At 48.8% G+C, this 26,677-nt stretch overlaps 1 protein-coding gene, 1 long non-coding RNA gene and 1 pseudogene across 2 annotated transcripts in view; 2 read left to right on the plus strand and 1 right to left on the minus strand.

Annotated features, from left to right (window-relative positions):
• Positions 1–5,367: 5,367 nt before the first annotated feature.
• On the minus strand, positions 5,368–12,704 carry LOC124041072 (annotated as a pseudogene).
• LOC124041073 lies at positions 11,821–15,176 on the plus strand. Its single transcript, XR_006839848.1, has 3 exons — positions 11,821–11,885; positions 14,917–14,970; positions 15,066–15,176. It is a non-coding gene; the product is annotated as an uncharacterized LOC124041073 (long non-coding RNA).
• Positions 15,177–19,120: 3,944 nt separating this feature from the next.
• The window catches only part of LOC124040710 (janus kinase and microtubule-interacting protein 3-like), a 47,535-nt gene continuing 39,978 nt past the window's right edge, over positions 19,121–26,677 (plus strand). Inside the window, exon 1 of the mRNA XM_046357785.1 lies at positions 19,121–19,627. The gene's annotated coding sequence lies outside the window, so the exon portion shown is untranslated. The remainder of the gene's footprint in view (positions 19,628–26,677) is intronic.

Below are 26,677 nucleotides of genomic sequence, written 5' to 3' on the forward strand. Positions count from 1 at the left end.
AACACTCTAACCACTAGGCTACCTGGCTCTAACCATTAGGCTACCTGCTCTAACCACTAGGCTACCTGGCTCTAACCACTAGGCTACCTGGCTCTAACCACTAGGCTACCTGCTCTAACCAGTAGGCTACCTGGCTCTAACCACTAGGCTACCTGCCTCCTCTAACCACTAGGCTACCTGGCTCTAACCACTAGGCTACCTGCCTCCTCTAACCACTAGGCTACCTGGTTCTAACCACTAGGCTATGTTATTAACAATGACGTCCTAGGAACAGTGGGTTAAACTGCCTTGTTCAGGGGCAGAACAACAGATTTGTACCTTTCGGTTACAGGCCCAACGCTCTAACCACTAGGTTACCTGATTTTAACCACTAGGCTACCTGGCTCTAACCACTAGGCTACCTGGCTCTAACCACTAGGCTACCTGGCTCTAACCACTAGGCTACTTGGTTCTAACCACTAGGCTACCTGGCTCTAACCACTAGGCTACCTGGCTCTAACCACTAGGCTACCTGGCTCTAACCACTAGGCTACCTGCTCTAACCACTAGGCTACCTGGCTCTAACCACTAGGCTACCTGGTTCTAACCACTAGGCTACCTGGTTCTAACCACTAGGCTACCTGGTTCTAACCACTAGGCTACCTGGTTCTAACCACTAGGCTACCTGGTTCTAACCACTAGGCTACCTGGCTCTAACCACTAGGTTACCTGGCTCTAACCACTAGGTTACCTGGTTCTAATCACTAGGCTACCTGGTTCTAACCACTAGGCTACCTGCCTCCTCTAACCACTAGGCTACCTGCCTCCTCTAACCACTAGGCTACCTGCCTCCTCTAACCACTAGGCTACCTGGCTCTAACCACAAGGCTACCTGGTTCTAATCACTAGGCTACCTGGCTCTAACCACTAGGCTACCTGGATCTAACCACTAGGCTACCTGGATCTAACCACTAGGCTACCTGGATCTAACCACTAGGCTACCTGGTTCTAACCACTAGGCTACCTGGCTCTAACCACTAGGCTACCTGGATCTAACCACTAGGCTACCTGGCTCTAACCACTAGGCTACCTGCCTCCTCTAACCACTAGGCTACCTGCCTCCTCTAACCACTAGGCTACCTGGAACTAACCACTTGGTTACCTGCCTCCTCTAACCACTAGGCTACCTGGTTCTAACCACTAGGCTATGTTATTAACAATGACGTCCTAGGAACAGTGGGTTAAACTGCCTTGTTCAGGGGCAGAACAACAGATTTGTACCTTTCGGTTACAGGCCCAACGCTCTAACCACTAGGTTACCTGATTCTAACCACTAGGCTACCTGGCTCTAACCACTAGGCTACCTGGCTCTAACCACTAGGCTACCTGGCTCTAACCACTAGGCTACCTGGTTCTAACCACTAGGCTACCTGGCTCTAACCACTAGGCTACCTGGCTCTAACCACTAGGCTACCTGGCTCTAACCACTAGGCTACCTGGCTCTAACCACTAGGCTACCTGGTTCTAACCACTAGGCTACCTGGTTCTAACCACTAGGCTACCTGGTTCTAACCACTAGGCTACCTGGTTCTAACCACTAGGCTACCTGGTTCTAACCACTAGGCTACCTGGTTCTAACCACTAGGCTACCTGGCTCTAACCACTAGGTTACCTGGCTCTAACCACTAGGTTACCTGGTTCTAATCACTAGGCTACCTGGTTCTAATCACTAGGCTACCTGGCTCTAACCACTAGGCTACCTGGATCTAACCACTAGGCTACCTGGTTCTAACCACTAGGCTACCTGGCTCTAACCACTAGGCTACCTGGATCTAACCACTAGGCTACCTGGCTCTAACCACTAGGCTACCTGCCTCCTCTAACCACTAGGCTACCTGCCTCCTCTAACCACTAGGCTACCTGGAACTAACCACTTGGTTACCTGCCTCCTCTAACCACTAGGCTACCTGGAACTAACCACTTGGTTACCTGCCTCCTCTAACCACTAGGCTACCTGGCTCTAACCACTAGGCTACCTGCCTCCTCTAACCACTAGGCTACCTGCCTCCTCTAACCACTAGGCTACCTGGCCTCTAACCACTAGGCTACCTGCCTCCTCTAACCACTAGGCTACCTGCCTCCTCTAACCACTAGGCTACCTGCCTCCTCTAACCACTAGGCTACCTGCCTCCTCTAACCACTAGGCTACCTGCCTCCTCTAACCACTAGGCTACCTGCCTCCTCTAACCACTAGGCTACCTGCCTCCTCTAACCACTAGGCTACCTGCCTCCTCTAACCACTAGGCTACCTGCCTCCTCTAACCACTAGGCTACCTGCCTCCTCTAACCACTAGGCTACCTGGTTCTAACCACTAGGCTACCTGGTTCTAACCACTAGGCTACCTGGTCCTCTAACCACTAGGCTACCTGCCTCCTCTAACCACTAGGCTACCTGCCTCCTCTAACCACTAGGCTACCTGCCTCCTCTAACCACTAGGCTACCTGCCTCCTCTAACCACTAGGCTACCTGCCTCCTCTAACCACTAGGCTACCTGGCTCTAACCACTAGGCTACCTGGTTCTAACCACTAGGCTATCTTATTAACAATGACGTCCTAGGAACAGTGGGTTAAACTGCCTTGTTCAGGGGCAGAACAACAGATTTGTACCTTTCGGTTACTGGCCCAACGCCGTATTGCCGTCTTAGATCCTGATCCTCTACATTATAGTCCAGTAAAACAGGATGGCTTTAAGAAGGTTTCTACATCCTTAATCTCTGGAGGAGGAAACCCCGGTGTTGCCCCAGGTGATGCCCCCGGTGAAACCCCCGGTGATGCCCCCGGTGATGCCCCCGGTGATGCCCCCGGTGATGCCCCCGGTGATGCCCCCGGTGATGCCCCCGGTGATGCCCCCGGTGATGCCCCCGGTGATGCCCCCGGTGATGCCCCTGGTGATGCCCCCGGTGATGTCCGCACGTTTCAACTGTACCAACCAGGTTTTAAGTTGTGTAATAGCATCCTATATGTTCTATAGAAGACTACTGTCCTTTTAAAAAAAGTTTTTGCTTGAATGGGTTTGTTGTCCTGTCTGAACTCTGGTACAGTCAGGATCCTGCGGTCGGTCTGCGGTGGAGGAGAGATGTTTTACTGTTGTGTCTCTACTATCCAGACATCATCCTCTCCTTCAGCTGTACTGATCTGTAACAACTGACCAGATGAAAGCCAGCATCGTGGTGAGAGCTGTCTCGTCTTCTCCAATCAGTGTAGATGATAGGAGACCAGGAGAGGACCGATTTTTAAGACGATTGGGAGAGCCATAGATCGTTCCTCTCCAACTGGATGTACAGGCGTTGTTTCATCAACCAATGGTTGCTTGCCTCGTCATCGACTGTGCAGTAGGGCAACAAATTGCTATATATGATGTGGTTAGCCGATATGTTAAATACCTATCCAGGCGTTGTAATAATCTGCCGTGTGTCTGCAATGTTGTCGGGCAGGAACTCGACCAGAGAGGCCCAACAACTGCTGAGTGCCCTGCCTTCCTCCAGACTAAGCTGGCCAGCAGTCGTTCAGTCAGCTCCGGAGGAACCGGGACCTCCATGAAGAAACCAGGGTACTTGTTATTGTACACCCAGTATACAATATCCCCCAGCAATATACAATGGTCTGAAATCACATTCTTACAAGTACAATGTGGTATCGGTGCGATGCTCTTTAAATCAGGATCTAGTCGGGGTGAATTACACTCTTCTGTTAAAGGACTATCAAATCAAATGTATTTATATAGCCCTTCGTACATCAGCTGATATCTCAAAGTGCTGTACAGAAACCCAGCCTAAAACCCCAAACAGCAAGCAATGCAGGTGTAGAAGCACGGTGCCTAGGAAAAACTCCCTAGAAAGGCCAGAACCTAGGAAGAAACCTAGAGAGGAACCAGGCTATGTTCCTTGTGTTATAATGCTAACATTGTGGAAATGTGTTCATCTGTTTGGTTGTTTGTGATGGGAAGTTAGAGTTTACTTGTTGGCATGGTAAGAGGACACGTTTGAAAATATATTTGGTATGAATGACCCATTGTTGTACAAATCATTAGTGAGAATACACTGTTGGGGAAAAAGGCAATTTTAGGAAAATGTATTGACTGACATTCTGGATAATTACGTTTTCCTTGTATGGTTTTCCAGAAACGAGCACAGAGGTGGATATTTTTATGATGCAACCATTTTATTTTTCAGATACAATTCCAACTGTTCTTTACAAAACAGTTTTTCAACTTCACATATACACTTGACATGTTGACCAGCTCTACAAGACATGCAGAAACAGATTGGAAATGCCTTTTCAAGGCATAACTCAGAAAGCCTCTGTTGCTCTCTTCGTTCTTAGAACAAAAAATACTGAAGCATTCTGGATACTGAGATTTCGTATTTAATTAGGAGTGAAGTAATAAGTAAGGTAAAAATAAAAGATTTTCTAAATTCCCTCATAATTACAAGTGTGAATGTCTTTATATTTTCCCCTAAAATATTTGATATGGAGATGTGTGGTCTTATGCAGTAGGGGTAGAAAAGCTGTTTTTTGTGTACTTCAAATGGTCACGTAGACCGATAACATGCCACAGACCATAAAACACGTTCGGTTTACATAGTGCCACATCTAATGTACACAACGTACAATCCTACCCACACACATGTGTTCCACATGCATAATCAGTGCCACATCTAACGTACACAACGTACAATCCTACCCACACACATGTGTTCCACATGCATAATCAGTGCCACATCTAACGTACACAACGTACAATCCTACCCATACACATGTGTTCCACATGCATAATCAGTGCCACATCTAATGTACACAACGTACAATCCTACCCACACATGTGTTCCACATGCATAATCAGTGACTGGGACACCTAGTTGTCACAGAAAACAACCCTGAGTGAAGAATAACACCAATAAACTGAAAGGTGAACCAAAACCCTGACTCTCCTGTTCCACCTAATCTGGGATCTAATAGAAGATGCTCCATTACTTCCTCAAACGCTTTCAAGGTTTAATCTATTTCAAACCTTTTTTAATTTCTCCTGAAACCTTGTTTTATTATTAAAGCTCTTTATGATCCATGAGGAGAATCCGGGTCAGAAATAACATTTCGGTTGAATGTCTTGATCCCTTTTTCCCCCAACCAAGGACATTCTGATAAAACAAGCAACAGCTCCCTAAAATACAACGTCCAGCTTCCTTGTCTGACCCATTTACATTACATTTAAGTCATTTAGCAGACACTCTTATCCAGAGCGACTTACAAATTGACCCACTCCCTTTTCATCCCGGTACATATCTCAACGCTGAGAAATTCACAGTTACTGTATCATCACCTTCTTACTGTATCATCACCTTCTTACTGTATCATCACCTTCTTACTGTAATATCATTACCTCAAAAGTCTTCTACTACAAAAAAATGTCTCAACTCGGAGCCAGATAAAATGTCTTGAAAATGACTGACAGTGAACGGCTAGCTAGCTAGTCGTTGACAACGATGGCTCTTAAAAGGTTGATTATAAGATGGCCCCCCTACCCAGAGATCTTCCAGTGAGATGGAGGAGGAACACCGGGTTCTACTTTCCAGTGGAGCAGGGTTATTTAAAAGCAGCTCTGGGAACTAAGGGAAAAGCCAACAGTATTCACAAGGGTACAATACAGATACAGGCAGGGTGGACTGCTCACCGCCAGGGGAAAACAAAAAGGAAGTGTGTCCCAAATGGAACCCTATATAGTGCACTACTTTTGATCAGAGTCCTATGGGAACTGGTCAAAAGTAGTGCACTATGTAGGGAATAGGGTGCCATTTTGAGCCATGTATTGAGTGGAGTTGGGGGACAGATGTTGCCTATCTGTATCTAAATGGAACCCTATATAGTGCACTACTTTTGACCAGAGTCCTATGGGAACTGGTCAAAAGTAGTGCACTATGTAGGGAATAGGGTGCCATTTTGAGCCATGTATTCAGTGGAGTTGGGGGACACATGTTGCCTATCTGTATCTAAATGGAACCCTATATAGTGCACTACTTTTGACCAGAGTCCTATGGGAACTGGTCAAAAGTAGTGCACTATGTAGGGAATAGAGTGCCATTTTGAGCCATGTATTGAGTGGAGTTGGGGGACACATGTTGCCTATCTGTATCTAATAAGCGCCACTTCAAAGCCAGCAGCAGTGGAAGGTAACGGTGTTGGTGCCAAAAAAAACATGCTGTTCCAGTCCAGCGGAGTGTCCCTTCAGAAGGTACTGGTCACTGAGGTAGTTAGGCGTCTCCCAATGTACACCCTGAGGACAAAGGGGAAAGAACATCAACATACTAGTATAGTTCTATACAGCGTAGCCTAGTGGTTAGAGCGTTGGACTAGTAACCGGAAGGTTGCGAGTTCAAACCCCAGAGCTGACAAGGTACAAATCTGTCGTTCTGCCCCTGAACAGGCAGTTAACCCACTGTTCCCAGGCTGTCATTGAAAATAAGAATATGTTCTTAACTGACTTGCCTGGTTAAATAAAAGTAAAATAAAAATAAAATGTCAGTTTTATTTTGTGCAACTTGGTAAACATGCTAAGTTTTTTTTTCACTTATTTTTGTTGGTTAGAGTTTCTAGAAAATCAGCAAGGCATTCTTCAGATGTTTCGCTCTACAGTCCCCAGTGTATTTTATTATTTACTAGGATCACCCAATGGGCTGCTGCTAAGGCAGGGTCTGCTCTTCCTGGGGTCCAAACAGGAAACAACACATAAAACACACAGCACTACATTACAGTGTAGTCATTTAGCAGCCGTTCCCATCCAGAGAGACATTACAGTGTAGTCATTTAGCAGACATCCAGAGAGACCCACAGCACTACGTTACAGTGTAGTCATTTAGCAGACGTTCCCATCCAGAGAGACCCACAGCCCTACATTACAGTGTAGTCATTTAGCAGACGTTCCCATCCAGAGAGACCCACAGCGCTACATTACAGTGTAGTCATTTAGCAGACGTTCCCATCCAGAGAGACCCACAGCCAGTGTAGAGACCCACAGCCCACAGCACTACATTACAGTGTAGTCATTTAGCAGACGTTCCCATCCAGAGAGACCCACAGCGCTACATTACAGTGTAGTCATTTAGCAGACGTTCCCATCCAGAGAGACCCACAGCGCTACATTACAGTGTAGTCATTTAGCAGACGTTCCCATCCAGAGAGACCCACAGCACTACATTAACATTACAGTGTAGTCATTTAGCAGACGTTCCCATCCAGAGACAGCACTACAGTACAGCCAGCACTACAGTACAGTGTAGTCATTTAGCAGACGTTCCCATCCAGAGAGACCACAGCACTACGTTACAGTGTAGTCATTTAGCAGACGTCAGAGACCCACAGCACTACAGTACAGTGTAGTCATTTAGCAGACGTTCCCATCCAGAGACCCACAGACCAGTGTACAGCACTAAGAGAGACCCACAGCACTACATTACAGTGTAGTCATTTAGCAGACGTTCCCATCCAGAGAGACCCACAGCACTACATTAACATTACAGTAGTCCAGACATCCAGAGAGACCCACAGCTAGAGCATTCATCTCAAGATAGCAAGGTGACACAACCAGGCATCACAGTTGTATCACAGTCATATCCCAACCACATACAGTTGAAGTCGGAAGTTTACATACACCTTAGCCAAATACATTTAAACTCCGCTTTTCTCAATTCCTGACATGTAATCCTAGTACCTGAGTATCCAGACACCGATGAGTGTCTGAACTGTGAAGAGATCTCTGGTTGCATGTCTTGTTGTACCGATGAGTGTCTGAACTATGTGCCAACTGCTTAAACAGACAGTTCTGTACCTTCAACACCTCGCACGAAGACCAATAGTGATGCAGTCAAACTCAACTTTGAGCCAGGAGAGATGGACATTCTCCCTCCGTATACACAATGCCTTACAGGCTCAAAGCTCAAACTCTGGTGACTGAAGTGGATCAACTATTCCATTCTTCCCACAGTGAGCTGGGACCAGAAAACGTAAGGCATCTGATCTGGGGCCTTAGCAGCACAGCTAAAACACACATCTGCTAGAATGCAGCTCTAGTCAACTCTCTGTGTGTGTGTGTGTGTGTGTGTGTGCTCTCCAGCACGTAGATATAGTTGATGATTAAAAATACTGTAGTATAGCCTTCTAATTCTACTTAGATTAAGATCACATTATTGGTCAAGGGCGCAATGGCATCTAGGACCTGATACCAACACCCGCCCCACCGGTTGCCAGCTCACTTCCCAACAGATTCTTCCCATCAGACCCGGGATTCGGGATTGCTGGCTCGCCTCTAACCACTAGGCTACCTGCCGCCCCTGGTATCTATGGTGGCGATGAGACAAAATAGTATACTGATCACTAAACTATATTTGTGTTACTATAATCTCTCTACAGAGTGCAGATTATATCGCATACAAACACACAAGATACCTATTTCACGTGCTGCTCTCTTACCCTTTACAAATAATACATTCTTCATAATTAGCTTTTATTTTGTAAATGTTTTTTAAGATCATAACTCACCCCAGACCGATGGCCAGTACGTGGGATATGAGCAGAGAAGGAAGGAAAAGTTTGAGGAACTCTGCAGAGAAGATCCCTCCGTTCTTCATGACGCCGGTGTTTCTGATGCTGAGAGGGTTGATACGTTTGGGATGCTTCAGAACAAACTCCCTGCACCCAAAAGACAAGAGAGCACATTACAATGTCCCTGGGACTGGTTTAGGATGCTTCAGAACAAACTCCCTGCACCAAAAAGACAAGAGAGCACATTACAATGTCCCTGGAAGTGGTTTAGGATGCTTCAGAACAAACTCCCTGCACCCAAAAGACAAGAGAGCACATTACAATGTCCCTGGAAGTGGTTTAGGATGCTTCAGAACAAACTCCTGCACCAAGAACAAACTTCCAAACCCCTGCACCAAAAAGACAAGAGAGCACATTACAATGTCCCTGGAAGTGGTTTAGGATGCTTCAGAACAAACTCCCTGCACCAAAAGACAAGAGAGCACATTACAATGTCCCTGGAAGTGGTTTAGGATGCTTCAGAACAAACTCCCTGCACCAAAAAGACAAGAGAGCACATTACAATGTCCCTGGAAGTGGTTTAGGATGCTTCAGAACAAACTCCCTGCACCCAAAAGACAAGAGAGCACATTTAGGATGCAATGTCCCTGGAAGTGGTTTAGGATGCTTCAGAACAAACTCCCTGCACCAAAAAGACAAGAGAGCACATTACAATGTCCCTGGAAGTGGTTTAGGATGCTTCAGAACAAACTCCCTGCACCAAAAAGACAAGAGAGCACATTACAATGTCCCTGGAAGTGGTTTAGGATGCTTCACAAACTCCCTGCACAAAAGACAAGAGAGCACATGTCCCTGGAAGTGGTTTAGGATGCTTCAGAACAAACTCCCTGCACCAAAACATTACAATGACAAGAGAGCACATTACAATGTCCCTGGAAGTGGTTTAGGATGCTTCAGAACAAACTCCCTGCACCAAAAAGACAAGAGAGCACATTACAATGTCCCTGGAAGTGGTTTAGGATGCTTCAGAACAAACTCCCTGCACCAAAAGACAAGAGAGCACATTACAATGTCCCTGGAAGTGGTTTAGGATGCTTCAGAACAAACTCCCTGCACCAAAAAGACAAGAGACATTACAATGTCCCTGGAAGTGGTTTAGGATGCATCCCTACAAAAAGACAAGAGAGCACATGTCCCTGGAAGTGGTTTAGGATGCTTCAGAACAAACTCCCTGCACCAAAAGACAAGAGAGCACATTACAATGTCCCTGGAAGTGGTTTAGGATGCTTCAGAACAAACTCCCTGCACCAAAAAGACAGAGCACATTACAATGTCCCTGGAAGTGGTTTGGGTAGAAAGGAATATCAAGTTCTGTTCTATATCATTCTATAATAGAATAGAATAATATAATTATATATGAATTGTATTCAATTCAATGATATTCTATTGTTTTCTATTACAAACTGGGCTGAGCAGAAGTGAATTGAAAACTCATATAATAGATTTGACCCGTCTGTCTGGGATACTGAGGGGAATATATTGGGGGGGGGGGGTTACTAACTTGCGTTGAATGTTCTCAGGTCTACTGGACCAGTCCCAGATCCAGTCTGCGTTCTTCTTCATCAGGTTCTCCACTTCACGTCTCCGTTCTAGGTAGTCTTCTTCAGACTGGAACAGAACATTTAAAAAAAAAAAACTTTATTTGTTAATTTGTTACAATGGGGAAAAACTGCTCTTCTCTCAACCTCTGAGTGGAAAAACTGCTCTTCTGCTCTGCTCTCAACCTCTGAGTGGGAAAAACTATATATTGCAGAATTTTAAATATTAGGTTATAACTTTTTTTGTTTTCTAACCCTTGAAACCACCCTGCTGTGCCTCACCAACTACATAGAGATTAGTGCCCCACACAGAGTTTAATAGAATGATATTATATTTCATCTCTATGGTGTCCCTGGATAAGGGCTCCAAACCTGTGAGCTGTTCTTCTCTCCTGAGCTGTGCACTTCTGAGCCACGGCGGAGCAAAGGAGTCTGGGGTCTCGGAGGACTGAGTGGGGGGGGGGGGGGACACAGCGGAAGAGAGAGACTACATAAGTATTGGGGAAGAGCCCTCTTGACAAATCTCTTGTGTTTCCATCATGATAAGCTTCATCTATTAAATCTGATCTAGAATGTACAGAGGCACTCATGCAGATGGCTGATAGGAGGTCAGAGGTCACTATAGTACCTACTGTGCTATAACTACTGAATGACAGCGTCTCTTATCTCTTAGTCCTTTGTGTTCAGGTAGCTAATCAGTATAAAACTAATCCAAAATGATTTTGTCCTGATCGGTCATGTGATGGTCTACATGGCATGTGATTGGTGAGTGGAGAGACACCTGTCACAGGGCACACTGCCCCTGGAGCTGCTTCTTCCTGACTCGTGCTGAGCGTCTAACAACATCTTCTCCAAGTCCACCCCTCCCTGGACTGAGCCAGACGCAGACCCTGACCCAGGAATCAGGTCACCTCCCTGGGTAGAGGCAGAGAGAGACCCAGGCAGGACCGACGCAGAGGTAGACCCAGCCATCAGGTCTCCACCATGGACTGAGGCAGAGGCACCTAACCCAGAGCCTGGTAGCTCAGTGGCAGAGCCTGGTAGCTCAGTGGCAGAGCCTGGTAGCTCAGTGGCAGAGCCTGGTAGCAGTGGCAGAGCCTGGTAGCTCGGTGGCAGAGCCTGGTAGCTCAGTGGCAGAGCCTCCACACCAGCAGCCCCTTCCTCCATGTGCTGGGGAGCCACCACTGTTGCCATTGTTAAAGTGCAGCTCCACCCAGGAACCTTAAAGAAGAAAACATAAACATGATAAAATGGTGCAGAACATTGAGACATAGTTGATAATAGGCCAGTCATAAAGCAGGGATTAACAGCCTGCGTGTGCTGTGGTTGAGGAGGTGTGTTTAGCCTAGATAGCGTGGCACAGTCAGCCATGCTAAATGTTTTGTTCTTCAAATAGCACCTGCTCAGTGCCCATGACAGTACTGCCCCCCTTATTGCTCAATGGTCCCTGTCCTCTGCCCACATTTTCCTTCCTGTGTGTATCCAATAGGAAAGCGAAGTGTTCAGCCTCCCCCTTCCACTGTATAGGCTGGCTATCCAATAGGAAAGCGACGTGTTCAGCCCCTCCCCTTTTACATAACGGGAAAGCACACAACAGGTGGATGGGCAGAATCATCTGGTTTGTTGTGTTTCTTATCGTCGCTGCATTGAACAATGCCAAACATAGCATCATTACAGCATTGAGAAAACGTCATTCAGAACACTGCGCTAAGGTCAATATCGACTTTACATCAGCTAGCTGACAATGTTATTATAGTCCTGCCCTATAGCCCAACGTTACCTATCCTACTGTCTGATCTGTCTAATGTAAGGACAGCCAGGCAACACGAGGAATGTTTACATGGCCGCGGAATTACTACCTCCGCTGAAGAAACATTGTTGTGATACAATGTAGCAAAAAAAACTCATATCTGTGTCTCCTCGGCGCAACACTGTTTCACCATAATAATATGATGTACAATGACGTAGGCTACATGTCTCAGGAAGACAGCATGGCATCCTGAATATACTGCGATCATACGGTCCGTTGTTTTCCCATTATGCAACATGCCAGGCCATTATAGACTACGAGACAGCATTTAACTTACCCTGCAACTGTTCCTCGATGACCCTTTGTTTGTCTTCCGTCATGTTGGTAAACAAGGGACGAGATGCGTATTTGATTGACTCCCCCTTTGCGTCGCGATCGTTCCGAGTCAAACGTCCTAAATATTTGGAAGAATCCTGTAATTACAAATCCGAATGTAGACAATATTATTCTGATGCCTCTGAATTGGGAGAAAGGTTCAGATCGAGTGCAGACCATTCAGGAAAGCACTAGACTACCAGAACAATAACAACAAGCATGTGACTGAACTTGGCCAGCTGTGTGGCCGACACGGGTTTGCACCATGAATATCAAATCTGGTCCCTTATCACTGGTGTATTCATTAGTCGAATTCCGTTGCGAAACGTTTTGTAAAGGAAACAGTTTCAAAGAAAACGAGAGTTTCTATTGGACACATTCAGGTAAATCCCTCCCCGTTCGTTCCGTTTGCTCTGTGCATTTGCTTCCGTTTGGTTCCTAGAGTAAACGGTAAACGGGTTCTATTGCAAAACGTTGCCAGATGAAACGTTTTCCTGTGTGAAGCAACTCTCTGGGCTGTTGACCGAAATTAACGCTTCATGTGATTGGTCCAGAAAGTACTAGACGCGGTAGAGCTACATGTAAACAAACACGAGCGTGCGTATTTAGGCATAAATAGCCCAATGTGGTTGCTGTTATTGTATCATAATACCGGTATGCATGAGCTTTCTAGGAAACATGTCTGACAACACTGGCAGGCGTTTCCTCCATCCATAAAGTTGGGCTGCAACACATGAAGAAACAGCCTTCACCTGTTGATGTTTTCCAGACCATCCAAGACTGTTAGAGTGATGAAAGCACTGACAGTGTCTGTTTATAATGTATGTGTCTAAAACTAATGTCCTCTACTTCGTCCTCGGGGTAGCCTATGACTTCTAGATATACCACACACAGCTCTCACAAGCTAACGTCTGCTTAAAGTTTACTACTTGTGATGTCCATATAGAGTTGTGAATTCAGTCATGCGTTTGTGAGAAATATCTCATCAAGCTAATCAGACTGATCTGAGAATGTGTTCTCTGACGCCATCTGCAGGATCAGTTTGTCCTGCTGAGGACTGAGTATTGCAGCACCCTCCCTCCCCTGTATCCTCCATCAGTATTCCATCACAATGACACCCTCCCTCCCCTGTATCCTCCATCAGTATTCCATCACAATGACACCCTCCCTCCCCTGTATCCTCCATCAGTATTCCATCACAATGACACCCCCTCCCTCCCCTGTATCCTCCATCATCACAATGACACCCTCCCTCCCCTGTATTCCATCACAATGACACCCTCCCTCCCCTGTATCTTCCATCAGTATTCCATCACAATGACACCCTCCCTCCCCTGTATCTTCCATCAGTATTCCATCACAATGACATCCAGTATTCCATCCCACCCCCTCCCCTGTATCCTCCATCAGTATTCCATCACAATGACACCCTCCCTCCCCATCAGTATCCATCCATCAGTATTCCATCACAATGACACCCTCCCTCCCCTGTATCCTCCATCAGTATTCCATCACAATGACACCCTCCCTCCCCTGTATCCTCCATCAGTATTCCATCACAATGGTATCCTCCATCAGTATTCCATCCAATGACACCCTCCCTCCCCTGTCTCCTCCATCAGTATTCCATCATAATGGCAGCCTCCCTCCCCTGTGTCCTCCGCCAGATAAGAGATGCAGACAGATATAACCACAGCCCTGGCTGAATACTCCCTGGCTCCTTCCACATATAACATCCTGATATCACTGACATCTCTGGTCAAAGTAGCTCTTTATGGTGAGATTTAAAAACGATTCCTCATCATTGTAATGCTATAAATAAATGAACAACCATGTTGCTCCTGATGGGAGCTCCCTTCTCTCCTCTCTCTCAATTCAATTCAATTCAAGGAGCTTTATTGGCATAGGAAACATCTGTTAACATTGCCAAAGCAAGTGAGGTAGATCATATACAAAAGTGAAATAAACAATCAAAATTAACAGTAAACATTCCACATACAGAAGTTTCAAAACAATACAGACATTACAAATGTCATATTTATATATATATATATATATATATATATAAAGCTCCTTATCTCAGTTCACTGGTCACGATGGCAACACCCATCCGTAGCACGCGCTCCAGCAGGTGTATCTCACTGATCATCCCTAAAGCCAACACATCATTTGGCCGCCTTTCGTTCCAGTACTCTGCTGCCTGTGACTGGAACGAATTGCAAAAATCGCTGAAGTTGGAGACTTTTATCTCCCTCACCAACTTCAAACATCAGCTATCTGAGCAGCTAACCGATCGCTGCAGCTGTACATAGTCTATAGGAAAATAGCCCACCCATTTTCACCTACCTCATTCCCATACTGTTTTTTATACTGTTTTTATTTATTTATTTTTCTGCTCTTTTGCACACCAATATCTCTACCTGTACATGACCATCTGATCATTTATCACTCCAGTGTTAATCTGCAAAACTGTATTATTCCCCTACCTCCTCATGCCTTTTGCACACATTGTATATAGACTGCCCATTTTTTTCTACTGTGTTATTGACTTGTTAATTGTTTATTCCATGTGTAACTCTGTGTTGTCTGTTCACACTGCTATGCTTTATCTTGGCCAGGTCGCAGTTGCAAATGAGAACTTGTTCTCAACTAGCCTACCTGGTTAAATAAAGGTGAAATAAAATAAAAAATAAAAAACAATGTCAAGGAAAATAAATAAGCATGAATATGGGTTGTATTTACAATGGTGTTTGTTCTCTCTCTGTAGTGACGTGTCTGTGTGCTGTGGAGGAATGGAGCTGCTCTGACCCGGCAGTGGCCAGGGGGTGTCTGGAGCTGGGCTAGAGCCTGTCAGAGCCAGGGGGTGTCTGGAGCTGGGCTAGAGCCTGTCGGAGCCAGGGGGTGTCTGGAGCTGGGCTAGAGCCTATCGGAGCCAGGGGGTGTCTTGAGCTGGGCTAGAGCCTGTCGGAGCCAGGGGGTGTCAGGGGGTGTCTGGAGCTGGGCTAGAGCCTGTCGGAGCCAGGGGATGTCTGGAGCTGGGCTAGAGCCTGTCGGAGCCAGGGGGTGTCTGGAGCTGGGCTAGAGCCTGTCGGAGCCAGGGGTGTCTGGAGTTGGGCCAGAGCTGGACAGAGCCAGGGGGGGTGTCTGGAGCTGGGCTAGAGGGGCCAGGGGGTGTCTGGAGCTGGGCTAGAGCCTGTCGGAGCCAGGGGGGCTAGGCCAGGGGGGGGTGTCTGGAGCTGGGCTAGAGCCTGATGGAGGCCAGGGGGTGTCTGGATCTGGGCTAGAGTCTGCAGGGACCAGGGGGGGTGTCTGGAGCTGGGCTAGATGGAGAGCCAGGGGTGTCTGGAGCCCTGGGGGGGGGTGTCTGCAGGGGCCAGGGGGGGTGTCTGGAGCTGTGCTAGAGCCTGTCGGAGGACAAGGGGTGTCTGGAGCTGGGCTAGATTCTGCAGGGGCCAGGGGTGTCTGGAGCTGGGCTAGAGCCTGCAGGGGCCAGGGGGTGTGGGCTAGGAGCTGGGCTGGGCTAGAGCCTGCAGGGGGGGTGTCTGGAGCTGGGCTAGAGCCTGTCTGGAGCGGAGGCCAGGCGGGTGTCTGGAGGGCTAGAGCTGGGCTGGAGAGCCTGCCCAGGGGGGTGTCTGGAGCTGGCCAGGGGGGGTGTCTGGAGCTGGGCTAGAGCCTGTCAGAGCCAGGGGGTGTCTGGAGCTGGGCTAGAGCCTGACGGAGGCCAGGGGGTGTCTGGAGCTGGGCTAGAGCCTGATGGAGGCCATGGGGTGTCTGGAGCTGTGCTAGAGCCTGCAGGGGGTGTCTGGAGCTGGGATAGAGCCTGCAGTGGCCAGGGGGTGTCTGGAGCTGGGCTAGAGCCTGACGGAGGCCAGGGGGTGTCTGGAGCTGGGCTAGAGCCTGACGGAGGCCAGGGGGTGTCTGGAATTGGGCTAGAGCCTGCAGGGGGTGTCTGGAGCTGGGCTAGAGCCTGGAGCTGGGCAGGGGGGTGTCTGGAGCTGGGCTAGAGCCTGATGGAGGCCAGGGGTGTCTGGAGCTGGGCTAGAGCCTGACGGAGGCCAGGGGGAGCCAGTCTGGAGCTGGGCTAGAGCCTGTCGGAGCCAGGGGGTGTCTGGAGCTGGGCTAGAGCCTGTCGGAGCCAGGGGGTGTCTGGAGCTGGGCTAGAGCCTGTCAGAGCCAGGGGGTGTCTGGAGCTGGGCTAGAGCCTGTCGGAGGGGTGTCTGGAGCTGGGCCAGGGGGTGGTGTCTGGAGTTGGGCTAGAGCCTGAAGGAGCCAGGGGAGTTGGGCTAGAGCCTGTCTGGAGCTGGGCTAGAGCCTGCAGGGGCCAGGGGGTGTCTGGAGCTGGGCTAGAGCCTGGAGCTGGAGGCCAGGTGGGGGGTGTCTGGAGCTGGGCTAGAGTCTGCAGGGACCAGGGGGTGTCTGGAGCTGGGCTAGAGCCTGCGGAGCCTGGGGCCAGGGGGTGTCTGGAGTTGGGCTAGAGCCTGTCTGGAGGAGCCAGGGGGTGTCTGGAGCTGGGCTAGAGCCTGTCAGTGGCCAGGGGGTGTCTGGAGCTGGGCTAGATTCTGCAGGGGCCAGGGGGTGTCTGGAGCTGGGCTAGAGCCTGTCGGAGGACAGGGGTGTCTGGAGCTGGGCTAGATTCTGCAGGGGCCAGGGGGTGTCTGGAGCTGGGCTAGAGCCTGCAGGGGCCAGGGGTGTTAGGAGCTGGGCTAGAGCCTGCAGGGGCCAGGGGGTGTCTGGAGCTGGGCTAGAGCCTGACAGAGGCCAGGGGGGGTGTCTGGGTGTCTGGCCTGCTGGGCTGGAGCTGGGCTAGAGCCTGTGTCTGGAGCTGGGCTAGGAGCCAGGGGGTGTCTGGAGGGGTGTCTGGAGCTGGGCTAGAGCCTGTCAGAGCCAGGGGGTGTCTGGAGCTGGGCTAGAGCCTGACGGAGGCCAGGGGGTGTCTGGAGCTGGGCTAGAGCCTGATGGAGGCCATGGGGTGTCTGGAGCTGTGCTAGAGCCTGCAGGGGGTGTCTGGAGCTGGGATAGAGCCTGCAGGCCAGGGGGTGGGAGCTGGGCTAGAGCCCAGGGGGTGTCTGGAGCTGGGCTAGAGCCTGACGGATGCCAGGGGTGTCTGGAATTGGGCTAGGGGGGGTGTCTGGAGCTGGGCTAGAGCCTGGGGGGTGTCTGGAGGGCCAGGGGGGATGCCAGGGGTGTCTGGAGCTGGGCTAGAGCCTGGAGGCCAGGGGGTGTCTGGAGCTGGAGAGCCTGGGGGGTGTCTGGAGCTGGGCTAGAGCCTGCAGGGGGTGTCTGGAGCTGGGCTAGAGCCTGGAGGGGGTGTCTGGAGCTGGGCTAGAGCCTGATGGAGGCCAGGGGGTGTCTGGAGCTGGGCTAGAGCCTGGGCCAGGGGGGGTGTCTGGAGCCTGGGCTGGAGAGGGCCAGGGGGTGTCTGGAGCCAGAGGGGAGCCAGGGGGTGTCTGGAGCTGGGCTAGAGCCTGTCGGAGCCAGGGGGTGTCTGGAGCTGGGCTAGAGCCTGTCGGAGCCAGGGGGTGTCTGGAGCTGGGCTAGAGCCTGTCGGAGCCAGGGGGTGTCTGGAGTTGGGCTAGAGCCTGAAGGAGCCAGGGGGTGTCTGGAGCTGGGCTAGAGCCTGCAGGGGCCAGGGGAGCCTGAAGTGTCTGGAGCTGGGCTAGAGCCTGATGGAGGCCAGGGGGTGTCTGGATCTGGGCTAGAGTCTGCAGGGACCAGGGGGTGTCTGGAGCTGGGCTAGAGCCTGCCGGAGCCAGGGGGTGTCTGGAGTTGGGCTAGAGCCTGTCGGAGCCAGGGGGTGTCTGGAGCTGGGCTAGAGCCTGCAGTGGCCAGGGGGTGTCTGGAGCTGGGCTAGATTCTGCAGGGGCCAGGGGGTGTCTGGAGCTGTGCTAGAGCCTGTCGGAGGACAAGGGGGTGTCTGGAGCTGGGCTAGATTCTGCAGGGGCCAGGGGGTGTCTGGAGCTGGGCTAGAGCCTGCAGGGGCCAGGGGGTGTTAGGAGCTGGGCTAGAGCCTGCAGGGGGGTGTCTGGAGCTGGGCTAGAGCCTGACGGAGGCCAGGCGGGTGTCTGGAGCTGGGCTAGAGCCTGTCGGAGCCAGGGGGTGTCTGGAGCTGGGCTAGAGCCTGACGGAGGCCAGGGGGTGTCTGGAGCTGGGCTAGAGCCTGATGGAGGCCATGGGGTGTCTGGAGCTGTGCTAGAGCCTGCAGGGGGGTGTCTGGAGCTGGGATAGAGCCTGCAGTGGCCAGGGGGTGTCTGGAGCTGGGCTAGAGCCTGCCAGGGGGTGTCTGGAGCAGGGCTAGAGCCTGACGGAGGCCAGGGGGTGTCTGGAATTGGGCTAGAGCCTGCAGGGGGTGTCTGGAGCTGGGCTAGAGCCTTCAGGGGGGGTGTCTGGAGCTGGGCTAGAGCCTGATGGAGGCCAGGGGGTGTCTGGAGCTGGGCTAGAGCCTGACGGAGGCCAGGGGGTGTCTGGAGCTGGGCTAGAGCCTGACAGAGGTCAGGGGGGTGTCTGGTGCTGGGCAAGAGCCTGACGGAGGCTGCATGGAGGCAGGCAGAGACTGGCATTCAACACATCCCCCAGAAGGGGAGCCAAGCTCACAGCTCACAGCTCACAGCACACAGCTCACAGCACACAGCATACAACACAGAGCATCACTGGCTAGGCATGCAGCATACACACACCTGCGCATCCTCCTCTGCCTCCTCCTCCTCTGCCTCCTCCTCCTCCTCCTCCTCCTCCTCTGCCTCCTCCTTCTCCTCCTCCTCTTCCTCTGCCTCCTCCTTCTCCTCCTCCTCCTCCTCTGCCTCCTCCTCCTCCTCCTCCTCCTCCTCCTCCTCTGCTTCCTGTCTCCTACCGGCTGCCTGGTTCCCTCTCTCCACCAGGGAGGGCTGTGTGTTCACGGTAAGCATCACAATCCTGCTCTTCCTTCATCTCAACTGGATTTTCCCTCTCTCCTCTTTTGTGCCTCCTCCCTTTTTGTGATGAATCATTATCCTCTCTCTGCCTGTGTTATTTCAGGGATTGTGGGTGCTGCTGTATGTGGAGGCTAGTTAGTCAGGGATTGCATGCAGGCAGCCTCCCATCTTTATACTCCATTATCAGAGAGAGCGAGAGAGAGAGAGAGATGAGGGCTGTGACTCAGGGAAGCAGATCTGGCTGTACGGTAGAGACACTAGAGAGATAGACATGCAGAAGACTGTTCTGTGTTCCTTTTAGGAGAATGTGCCACAGCTCATAGCAGAAAATGGCGATTCTAGCACAGTTCCCCAGCTAAAGCAGGCAAGGGAGCAGACAGACAGACAGCGTTCCCGTCACAAACTGGATCATGGTTTTAAGGTTGGTCTAACTCTAATCATACGCTTGTTTGAGTTCCTGTTGGAGAGAGGTAGAGAGAGAGAGGTAGAGGTATGGCAGAGAATGCTGCAGGGTGGAGCTGATGCATAACTTCTGCTATCTGTAGGTGTGATGTGTATTTGTGACTGAGCTGTGTATCTGTGACTGTGCTGTGTATCTGTGACTGTTTGCGTGTATCTGTGACTGTGATGTTTAACTGTGACTGTGATGTGTATCTGTGACTGTTTGCGTGTATCTGTGACTGTGATGTTTAACTGTGACTGTGATGTGTATCTGTGACTGTGATGTGTATCTGTGACTGTGATGTGTATCTGTGACTGTGATGTTTAACTGTGACTGTGATGTGTATCTGTGACTGTGATGTGTATCTGTGACTGTGATGTGTGTCTGTCAGATAGCTTTTTGTTCTTCAGTATAATGGTAATGAGGATGCATGTGGGCCTTGTTGTGTGTTAAACCTTTCTGTTAGTGGAAGCTGCCGCAGCATCTCTCTCTCTCTCTCTCTATGTAAAACAATATGGGTCCAGACAGCTTGGTCGGGTCGCTCCAGTCTCTGCCAGCCAGAGATGTTGGTCGGGTCTCTCCAGTCTCTGCCAGTCAGAGATGTTGGTCGGGTCTCTCCAGTCTCTGCCAGCCAGAGATGTTGGTCGGGTCTCTCCAGTCTCTGCCAGACAGAGATGTTGGTCGGGTCGCTCCAGTCTCTGGCAGACAGAGATGATGGTCGGGTCACTCCAGTCTCTGCCAGACAGAGATGATGGTCGGGTCACTCCAGTCTCTGCCAGACAGAGATGATGGTCGGGTCGCTCCAGTCTCTGCCAGCCAGAGATGATGGTCGGGTCGCTCCAGTCTCTGCCAGACAGAGATGATGGTCGGGTCGCTCCAGTCTCTGCCAGCCAGAGATGATGGTCGGGTCGCTCCAGTCTCTGCCAGACAGAGATGATGGTCGGGTCGCTCCAGTCTCTGGCAGCCAGAGATGTTGGTCGGGTCGCACCAGTCTCTGCCAGACAGAGATTATGGTCGGGTCGCTCCAGTCTCTGCCAGACAGAGATGATGGTCGGGTCGCTCCAGTCTCTGCCAGACAGAGATGATGGTCGGGTCGCTCCAGTCTCTGCCAGACAGAGATGATGGTCGGGTCGCTCCAGTCTCTGCCAGACAGAGATTATGTAATTATTTTGACAGGTGCAAGATCCAAAACTGCCTGCAATTTGTATGTTCAAATCAAACTTTATTTGTCAAATGTCGAATTTACAGTGAAATGCTTAGTTACAAGCCCTTAACCAACAGTTAACAGTTCAAGAAGAATTAAGAAAACAGTTACTATATAAACTAAAGTTAAACATTTATAAAAAAATCAACACGATAAAATAACAATAACGAGTCTATATACAGGGGGTACCGGTACAGAGTCAGTGTGCAGGAGTACAAGTTATTTGAGGTCATTTGTACATGTAGGTACAGTTGAAAACGCACTGTAGTTGTTCAACTAGCCTACCTGGTTAAATAAAAGGTGAAATGAAAGGTATGGTGGAGTGACTGTGCAAAGATAATAAACAGCGAGTAGCAGGGGGGCGTTTGATTAATTGTTCAGCAGTCTGATAAACTAAAGGGAAACATTTGATTAATTGTTCAGCAGTCTGATAAAAATGCCTTGTTCAGCAGTCTGACGGTATTTGATTAATTGTTCAGCAGTCTGATGGCTTGGGGTCAAATTGATTAATTGAAAGCAGTCTGATGTTCAACTTCAGCCTTTGATTAATTGTTCAGCAGTCTGAAAGGTATCGGGGAGTGACTGTGATTAATTGCTCAGCAGTCTGATGGCTTCAGGGGGCGTTTGATTAATTGTTCAGCAGTCTGATGGCTTCGGGGGAGTTTGATTAATTGTTCAGCAGTCTGATGGCTTCAGGGGGGGGGGGTTTGATTAATTGTTCAGCAGTCTGACGGCTTCGGGGGTTTGATTAATTGCTCAGCAGTCTGATGGCTTCAGGGGCGTTTGATTAATTGTTCAGCAGTCTGATGGCTTCAGGGGGGGGGTTTGATTAATTGTTCAGCAGTCTGACGGCTTCATTTGATTAATTGCTCAGCAGTCTGATGGCTTCAGGGGGGGGGGCGTTTGATTAATTGCTCAGCAGTCTGATGGCTTCAGGGGGGCGTTTGATTAATTGTTCAGTAGTCTGACGGCTTCGGGGGGGGCGTTTGATTAATTGCTCAGCAGTCTGATGGCTTCAGGGGTGGAGTTTGATTAATTGCTCAGCAGTCTGATGGCTTCGGCAGGGGAGTTTGATTAATTGCTCAGCAGTCTGATGGCTTCAGGGGGGGGGGTTGATTAATTGCTCAGCAGTCTGATGGCTTCAGGGGGGGATGGCTTCGTTTGATTAATTGTTCAGCAGTCTGATGGCTTCAGGGGGGGGGGGGTTTTATTAATTGCTCAGCAGTCTGATGGCTTCAGGGGGGGGCGTTTGATTAATTGTTCAGCAGTCTGATGGCTTCAGGGGGGGGGTTTGATTAATTGCTCAGCAGTCTGATGGCTTCAGGGGGGGCGTTTGATTAATTGTTCAGCAGTCTGATGGCTTCAGGGGGGGGGGCGTTTGATTAATTGTTCAGCAGTCTGATGGCTTCAGGGGGTGTTTGATTAATTGTTCAGCAGTCTGATGGCTTCAGGGGGGGGGGCATTTGATTAATTGTTCAGCAGTCTGATGGCTTCAGGGGTGTGTTTGATTAATTGCTCAGCAGTCTGATGGCTTCAGGGGGGCGTTTGATTAATTGTTCAGCAGTCTGATGGCTTCAGGGGGGTGTTTGATTAATTGTTCAGCAGTCTGATGGCTTCAGGGGGCGTTTGATTAATTGTTCAGCAGTCTGATGGCTTCAGGGGGGGGCGTTTGATTAATTGTTCAGCAGTCTGATGGCTTCAGGGGGTGTTTGATTAATTGTTCAGCAGTCTGATGGCTTCAGGGGGGGGCGTTTGATTAATTGTTCAGCAGTCTGATGGCTTCAGGGGGGGGGGTTTGATTAATTGTTCAGCAGTCTGATGGCTTCAGGGGGTGTTTGATTAATTGTTCAGCAGTCTGATGGCTTCAGGGGGGCGTTTGATTAATTGTTCAGCAGTCTGATGGCTTCAGGGGACACAGCGTTTGATTAATGATGAATTGTTCAGCAGTCTGATGGTTTCAGGGGGCACAGTTTGATTAATTGTTCAGCAGTCTGATGGCTTCGGGGTAGAAGCTGTTAAGGGGCCTTTTGGACCCAGACTTGGTCTTTCCGGAGTTTGATAGAATGACACAGCATTTTATATAGGTCCTGGATGGTGACTTATAGCATGACACAGCATTTTATATAGGTCCTGGATGGTGACTTATAGTGTGTTAAGGATGTACATATTGTAGTTGTTCTGGGTATGTTCATGTGTGTAGAGATGGTGGAAACATATTGTAGTTGTTCTGGGTACGTTCATGTGTGTAGAGACAGTTGAAACATACTGTAGTTGTTCTGGGTATGTTCATGTGTGTAGAGACGGTTGAAACATACTGTAGTTGTTCTGGGTATGTTCATGTGTGTAGAGATGGTTGAAACATACTGTAGTTGTTCTGGGTATGTTCATGTGTGTAGAGATGGTTGAAACATATTGTAGTTGTTCTGGGTATGTTCATGTGTGTAGAGATGGTGGAAACATATTGTAGTTGTTCTGGGTATGTTCATGTGTGTAGAGATGGTGGAAACATATTGTAGTTGTTCTGGGTATGTTCATGTGTGTAGAGACAGTTGAAACATACTGTAGTTGTTCTGGGTATGTTCATGTGTGTAGAGACGGTTGAAACATACTGTAGTTGTTCTGGGTATGTTCATGTGTGTAGAGATGGTTGAAACATACTGTAGTTGTTCTGGGTATGTTCATGTGTGTAGAGATGGTTGAAACATATTGTAGTTGTTCTGGGTATGTTCATGTGTGTAGAGATGGTTGAAACATACTGTAGTTGTTCTGGGTATGTTCATGTGTGTAGAGATGGTTGAAACATATTGTAGTTGTTCTGGGTATGTTCATGTGTGTAGAGATGGTTGAAACATATTGTAGTTGTTCTGGGTATGTTCATGTGTGTAGAGATGGTGGAAACATATTGTAGTTGTTCTGGGTATGTTCATGTGTGTAGAGATGGTTGAAACATATTGTAGTTGTTCTGGGTATGTTCATGTGTATAGAGACGGTTGAAACATACTGTAGTTGTTCTGGGTATGTTCATGTGTGTAGAGATGGTTGAAACATTGTAGTTGTTCTGGGTACGTTCATGTGTATAGAGACGGTTGAAACATACTGTAGTTGTTCTGGGTATGTTCATGTGTGTAGAGATGGTTGAAACATTGTAGTTGTTCTGGGTACGTTCATGTGTATAGAGACAGTTGAAATATACTGTAGTTCTTCATGTGTGTAGAGACAGTTGAGGGGGTGTCACGTCCATCATGTCACATCAGTGTCACGTCCATCATGTCACATCAGTGTCACGTCCATCTTAATACATTGATCTTGTTGTTGTCGTCATGTGTTCAGATAGTTGGGGTAGTTAGTCACCCTTAATACAGAACAACTCTGTGGTGGGGTAGTTAGTCACCCTTAATACAGAACAACTCTGTGGTCTCTGTGGTGGGGTAGTTAGTCACCCTTATTACAGAACAACTCTGTGGTCTCTGTGGTGGGGTAGTTAGTCACCCTTAATACAGAACCACTCTGTGGTGGGGTAGTTAGTCACCCTTAATACAGAACAACTCTGTAGTCTCTGTGGTGGGGTAGTTAGTCACCCTTAATACAAAACAACTCTGTAGTCTCTGTGGTGGGGTAGTTAGTCACCCTTAATACAGAACAACTCTGTGGTCTCTGTGGTGGGGTAGTTAGTCACCCTTATTACAGAACAACTCTGTGGTGGGGTAGTTAGTCACCCTTATTACAGAACAACTCTGTGGTGGGGTAGTTAGTCACCCTTATTACAGAACAACTCTGTGGTGGGGTAGTTAGTCACCCTTAATACAAAACAACTCTGTAGTCTCTGTGGTGGGGTAGTTAGTCACCCTTAATACAGAACAACTCTGTGGTCTCTGTGGTGGGGTAGTTAGTCACCCTTAATACAGAACAACTCTGTGGTGGGGTAGTTAGTCACCCTTAATACAAAACAACTCTGTAGTCTCTGTGGTGGGGTAGTTAGTCACCCTTAATACAGAACAACTCTGTGGTCTCTGTGGTGGGGTAGTTAGTCACCCTTAATACAGAACAACTCTGTGGTCTCTGTGGTGGGGTAGTTAGTCACCCTTAATACAGAACAACTCTGTGGTCTCTGTGGTGGGGTAGTTAGTCACCCTTAATACAGAACAACTCTGTGGTGGGGTAGTTAGTCACTCTTATCACAGAACAACTCTGTGGTGGGGTAGTTAGTCACCCTTATTACAGAACAACTCTGTGGTGGGGTAGTTAGTCACCCTTATTACAGAACAACTCTGTGGTGGGGTAGTTAGTCACCCTTATTACAGAACAACTCTGTGGTGGTGGGGTAGTTAGTCACCCTTAACACAACTCTGTGGTGGGGTAACAACTCTGTAGAACCACTCTGTGGTGGGGTAGTTAGTCACCCTTAATACAGAACAACTCTGTAGTCTCTGTGGTGGGGTAGTTAGTCACCCTTAATACAGAACAACTCTGTGGTGGGGTAGTTAAATACAAAACAACTCTGTGGTCTCTGTGGTGGGGTAGTTAGTCACCCTTAATACAGAACAACTCTGTGGTGGGGTAGTTAGTCACCCTTAATACAGAACCACTCTGTGGTCTCTGTGGTGGGGTAGTTAGTCACCCTTATTACAGAACAACTATGTGGTGGGGTAGTTAGTCACCCTTATTACAGAACCACTCTGTGGTCTCTGTGGTGGGGTAGTTAGTCACCCTTAATACAGAACCACTCTGTGGTGGGGTAGTTAGTCACCCTTAATACAGAACCACTCTGTGGTCTCTGTGGTGGGGTAGTTAGTCACCCTTATTACAGAACAACTCTGTGGTCTCTGTGGTGGGGTAGTTAGTCACCCTTATTACAGAACAACTCTGTGGTGGGGTAGTTAGTCACCCTTAATACAGAACAACTCTGTGGTCTCTGTGGTGGGGTAGTTAGTCACCCCTATAACATTGTTACTTTACAGCCGTATTCTAAAATGGATTACATTAAAAATAATCCTCAGCCATATAAACACAACATCCCATAATGACAAAGCAAAAACAGGTTTTTAGAAACAGAAATACCTTATTTACAGAAGTATTCAGACCCTTTGCTACGAGACTCAAAATTGAGCTCAGGTGCATCCTGTTTCCATTGATCATCCTTGAGATGTTTCTACAACTTGATTGGAGTTCACCTGTGGTCAATTCAATTGATTTGGACAAGATTTGGAAAGGTACTTACCTGTCTATATAAGGTCCCACAGTTGACAGTGCTTGACAGAGCAAAAACCAAGCCATGAGGTGGAACCCTCTGTAGAAAGAGTTCTAACCTTTTGGGTTCCATGTAGAACTCTTTCTACAGAGGGTTCTACCTGGAACCCAAAAGGGTTCTACCAGGAACCCAAAAGGGTTCTACCAGGAACCCAAAAGGGTTCTCATACGGGGACAGACAAAGACCCCTTTTTTTCTAAGAGTGTAGAACAGGGTTATGGCTTTGAGAATAAGTCAAACTGGGATTAAGGTTTGTATTCATAGTTCAACTATAATGACCAACAAAACACACCCCTCTCTCTCTTCTCACCTCACCAAGAGAAGCATGCTGGTGCCTGGGAGGTTTAGGTTGTGACAGACACAACACACCCCTCTCTCTCTTCTCACCTCACCAAGAGAAGCATCCTGGTGCCTGGGAGGTTTAGGTTGTGACAGACACAACACACCCCTCTCTCTCTTCTCACCTCACCAAGAGAAGATAGAGAGGTGGGACATTTAGGTTGTGACAGAAACGAACCCACCTCTCTCTCTTCTCACCTCACCAAGAGAAGCATGCTGGTGCCTGGGAGGTTTAGGTT

Source organism: Oncorhynchus gorbuscha, linkage group LG08, assembly GCF_021184085.1.
Source record: "Oncorhynchus gorbuscha isolate QuinsamMale2020 ecotype Even-year linkage group LG08, OgorEven_v1.0, whole genome shotgun sequence".
Lineage (NCBI taxonomy): Eukaryota > Metazoa > Chordata > Actinopteri > Salmoniformes > Salmonidae > Oncorhynchus > Oncorhynchus gorbuscha.